Source organism: Chanodichthys erythropterus, chromosome 10 (assembly GCF_024489055.1).
Source record: "Chanodichthys erythropterus isolate Z2021 chromosome 10, ASM2448905v1, whole genome shotgun sequence".
NCBI lineage: Eukaryota > Metazoa > Chordata > Actinopteri > Cypriniformes > Xenocyprididae > Chanodichthys > Chanodichthys erythropterus.
Window position 1 is genome coordinate 10941123 of NC_090230.1, and position 5490 is coordinate 10946612.

Sequence of the window (5490 nt, forward strand, 5' to 3'; positions counted from 1 at the left end):
GAAGATTCAATACCAAGGTAAATTCCTTGTGTTTCCAAGCAAGGCAATAAAGCTCTTTCTGATTCTGATTACTGTAATGCATTAGGTGGTTGTCTTGCATAAACAAGCTACAATTAGTCCAAAATGCTAGACTTGAGTTTTTACTAGGTCAAGAAAATATGGTCCAATAACACCAATTTTATCATTCCTACAAGGGCGGTTCACCCCCTTCACCGCCAGCTGCGCAGTGGCCCATCCATCTGCCTGTTCCCTCTTGGACTCTTCCTGCTGCTCCCACATTGACCTTTTTGTTCTGTCTAAGGCCCAAAAGTACACTTCATGCGAGGGTCAGTGTACAGTGCGTGGGAAACTAATTTCGTCCTTAGAATAGTATGTGCTTATTGCCGGATTTTTGTAAGTTCGCACATTCGATTTATTTATATATTTAGCAGTAATTATTTTATCCACAAAGTAGCAACCGTGCCCTGTGTACGCGTGCAAGTGAAATGAAGTATATTTTGCAAGGCTGTGTATTCGACTGTGCACCTATATTCCCTGAGACTCTTATTTTGACATTCTTTTCCCCCCTTGGTTTCTGTGGTTATGTTTCTTGTTTTTAGTTCCTGTTACACTTACATGTAACACTTGTGAGCCAGATCTGGCTTTGTTCAGCAATTCAGTGGGTTCAAACCAAAACTTATTCAGATAAAGCTCTAATAATGGTATAATTCTGTCAGGATCACTATCATCAAAGATGACTGGCAGTTAGCATAGAGTTTGTATTGGCGGTATGGTTCTGTTCTGGGCAAAATCTCCCTGCCTATCCATGCAGCCTAGCATGGAGGAGAGCAGCGGAAACCCCCCTTAGGGTAAACATAGAAGAACCAAAGTATTGCAATATCATTCATTTTCTTAATGACAATAATTAATGTAACAACATAATTGAAAAAATGAGTGTAATCGAGAGAAATATCAGAAGGGCAAGTTCTGACTGGACAAAGGAGGAGCTGGGGATGGAGGAGGGTAATTAGCTCCTGAGCAATGCGATAAAGCTGCTGATAATATTGAATGGACCATATATAACTGAGAAATTCTAAAAAGAAAGAAATTATGTTAAATACTGAAACTGCCAGTAGGCAGCAGCGATTTGCTGTTTTAATGAGTGAGCCACTTAAATCGTTTACTATTCCTTCAAAAGTCAGATTAATTTAGGAAGAAAACAAACACAGATGTGAATAATTTGGTCATTGATAATTACAGACACTATTGAGGAATGAACTAACATAACAGACGGCTGTTTTGGTAACTTGTTATACTGATAGTTATAGCTAAATAGAGTACCTCAGAGATGACGTGTTTTTGTAGGCCAACCCGGAAGTTAGCGGCACATGGGTTCCCTCGATCGAAAGCCTATGCATTTTTCCCATAGACTTTTGGAAAATCACAAAAAAATAAGCTCAGTGTTTAACAAAGGGTTATGACACAAGTTTTGTCTATCAAGATAATCTTTACAAATGAATACATTTTTAAGCCTAAATAAAGGTGTCAGAAATAAAAAGCTAACAGTAGGCTATAAACGGACTATAGCACACCATGGTCGCGGATCAACGTCACCACCACCTAGCTTCCTCAAAATGTATGGCGATGGAACCAGAAGTCCTAAAATGCTAATTCGCTTCCGGGTTTTGCATACAAAAACACTTCATGTCTGAGGTACTCTATAGCAATGGATTAGCTAGCTAAAATATATGTGGAGTGTACTTAGCTATTACACAATATTCTTATACCTCCTTCTCAGTACATGTTTTAATATTTTTAACGTCCCTCTTTGACCAGCAGTTTAATATAGTCTGCTGGGAAGTGCTTCTCTTCATTTTTGGTTCTTCCCATGCTCTCATTGTGTTGGTGAAAGTGCGACGCATTGGTTGGGCGTTACTAATCGGTTCAATGGAGGGTTTTTTTTTTTTTTGTCTGATTTATTATGACAAACACATATTTGATTAGGAACAAAATTATTGTTACAAAATAAATGAATAAATTAAATGGGTTGTAACTGATAGATTTGAATATTGGGGGTGGGTTACCTCCACATCCCATCACCCCCCGCAACCAGCTGATGTGAGCTTAACTAACGTGATCTGCCAGAAGTAATGCTACACTTGATTAATTTTGGTGTATATTAGTCCATCATAACCTAGAAACCAATTAAACATCTCTACTCATTTTAAGTAACATATTCTGTATTTAAAGCAGAAATGTAATATTGTTTCTTGCCAGCAGATAAATTCACAAACAACAAAATTGTAAAGCAAGAAAAGCAGTTTACTTTCTTTATATGTTAAGTTTTATTTTTTCTTACACAGCATATTCACACATTCCATATATATCTACATCAGGTGGTTGCCACAGGAGATACCGGGGCTAGTTGTCACACTGGTATGCTGTAAGAGTCTCAATAAGGTTTTGTGTGAAAACTCCATTTAAACAAAGGACAGGACAAGGGAATTTTTCATAAATATCAGATTCAGGCAAGTTGTTTCATGTTTTACATTTCTAGACATTATTTAATTACAATATTTGTTTATTTTTAATGATATTGATGTGATGATTTAAAAAAAAGTCATTGTGGCAACAATACTGGTCACTGTGTTTTCTGTGAACTGTAACTTAATTCTGTCTTGGGCAAAAACAGTAGAAATGTTAAATAGTTTTCATGCAATGATTAATAGTCTATATATGTATTCCTATTACTGCGATAAAGAAAAGAAACATGCTTACATTTTGTATAAAAATACTTTTTTATAAAAATACAGTTGCTTGTGTGAGCGGTGAATTAGTAAATCGATACACAAATGGACAATGGATCTTTTTTGCTGGTAAAATTTTGCTAATGTGACTGCACTCAAAAATTTAGCTGTTTATTCTTGCTCTGAAATAGCATTTAAGAAGTTTTCTTCTCTTAGTGCAATTTATACATTTGGATCTGTAGTTCTGGAGGAAGCGGCAGGGAGAGTATCAAACGGTACATCATGCTGTCCTGTGACATTTCCTCCACTGTGTGTCTCTGAATCTGTTCGTCCGCAGTAGGATAACAGTCGTTTTGGGCAGCGGTCACACTTTCCACTTAAGCAGCTGTCATAAATGCCCACCAAAACAATCGCTAAGGCACTGAAGACAGAGATCACTACATAACCTGCAAACTGAAAGAAAAAAGAAAAAAAAAAAACACTATAACAAAATAACAATTCCTATTAGTTGAATTTTGTGTGTTGTTTGTTTTGTACTCCAGATAAAACTCATGTCATTTTCCTTTTCCTTTATGATATATTGTGAGGTCATACAGAATGTGATATTTACCTGAGATTGATGAATATATTTCCTAGTCAAATCTCGTAGCTCTTCCTCATTTTTCGTCCCTTCGGCAGGTTTACACCATGATGTATTTAGCTCCTTATCAAACACATAAAGTCCCTTCCAGTCTGTCATGCTGCAAGCAACATAATCTCCATCAAGTAACAAGACGAAGATCCACATGACAGGTGGAATCAGACATGATGTGAGAACTTTAAAACAGCTCTTCTGAGTATCATCATTCACTCCTTCAGGACAATGAAACCATCCATGTGTAAGCGGCCTTAAATGGCGGAACATTAAAGCAAAAGTGAAAAGAGCAGGTCCAGTGAAGATGGACGCTGTTAGCAGTGCATTCAGATCAGATCTACACGGGCATGAGAAGTGTTGATCCATCACAGCCTCTGATCCGATTAACAAAAGGCTCAATGGGAAAGAGCTGAAAACAGCAGATGTTTTCAGGAATTTGCTTAGCTTTTGTAAAAGATCTGGTCGCGACGACATCTTCTGGGGTAAGTTTGACGATGTTTTTTGCTGCTTCTGTCTCTTACAGTCTGTAGTTCACAAGATCTTTATATGATGGACAGACAATAGCTGTGGTGCATTAATAAAGACAAAATGACTTGCTGAACTTTTGACTTTTCCTGAATGACGTAATAAATCACAAATACCACACAGTAAGTGTATGTTTTTGTAGAGATTAGACCTACCTGCGACTAGTTTGATGTCATCAATTCTTTGATGTATGCATCTACCAGAGTCTGCTGCACAGAGCTGTAAGGGTACAAACACATATACTGAAACTTTTTATTTTTTTTTTATTTCCCACTTTGGAAAACAGGAAACCGGATATTCCTTTCACAATGCTCCTCCTTACTTGACACAAAGTAATATAAAGTACAGTAGCATTGTCCAAATGTTCTGGGTCACACAAGCCCGCATGCGCACTAGAGTTGGCTCTGTTTTCCAACAGCTTGTCCTAACTAGGCAGGACAGAAGACGAGGCCTTATGTCCTTATGTCACTTTGCATGGCCATGAAAATGTTACCTCCAGCAATGCCTGCAATTCAATTAACAAAAAGAACAGACTTAATTATATTATTTTGGACCGCAGGCCTTTTAATTGGTGTAAAAAGTGTTTTGAAGACATGACATCTGTGCAGCATACAATGATTTTTGATGATGTTTTGGCAGCTTCTGTCTCCTATGTGGAAATGCATTCATGAGATGGATGTGAAATTGCAGTGGACAGAACTTCTTCAATGAAAATAATTATAATGTCACGGTTTTCTTAGTCTTGACTTGGCTGTTCACAAGTCGCATCTAAAAACGTGTGGAAATCGCTGGCAATACCACTTTCTCTTTCCAGGTTAGAAAGTTGCTTCCTTGCAGTAGCTCTGCTGCTACTGCTCGCAACACATGAGTGTTCAATAAAGACTAGAATAAATATATGAGAGAAAAAAAATCTGATTCAGAAAACCACAGGCTTAATCAGGTATTAAGGTAGTAGTAATATAATAAAGAAAAACAAAATGAGAAGTAGTAAAGAAAAAAAAGATAAGCATTTAATTGCATAATTAACTATTTTGTCATTTTTATGCACTACTCTTCCAATGTATCATGGCCTTTTACCTAAAAAATGAACTCAGATCCTGGGAGTTTCAGTCTCATTGCCTTAGTTTTAGAAGTTACTATCCCTGTGTCCATAATATCCATCCTAAATAGTATGTGAGATTAAAATAAGTGTGTCCCAAAGCATAGTAAGTTAAAAAAGAGTATGCCAAAAGTCCCCGAATGGTCTGCTGTCTACTGTAGATTTTCAAAGTGTGGATCTGTGCACACTATAAAGGCTAATATTGCCCACAACCCATTGCGCATTGGACGAGGATTCAGTTCAGAACTACAAACACGAGTAAAAATCATGGCGGATATGCGTGACTGATGGTGAGAGGTTTACATAACAGTTTGAGTGACTAATAATCAGTTATTTCAACTGCAATAACAATGTGGACTTTTATAAAGATCTGTTTGGCAGTTTACTTGATATGAGGAGAGATCTCTGCGTGAAAGACCTGTGATTGCATGTATCAGAATTACCTATTTGCAGTAATGACAAATGAAATTGGCTAATTATTTGACCAATCGTGGCAATAGAGGATA

At 37.1% G+C, this 5490-nt stretch overlaps 1 long non-coding RNA gene across 1 annotated transcript; it reads right to left on the reverse strand.

Annotated features, from left to right (window-relative positions):
* Nucleotides 1–2317: 2317 nt before the first annotated feature.
* Nucleotides 2318–4133, reverse strand: LOC137029088 (uncharacterized). Its single transcript, XR_010896257.1, has 3 exons — nucleotides 4041–4133; nucleotides 3337–3924; nucleotides 2318–3179 (listed from the first exon to the last, which is right to left on the reverse strand). It is a non-coding gene; the product is annotated as an uncharacterized lncRNA (long non-coding RNA).
* Nucleotides 4134–5490: the final 1357 nt, after the last annotated feature.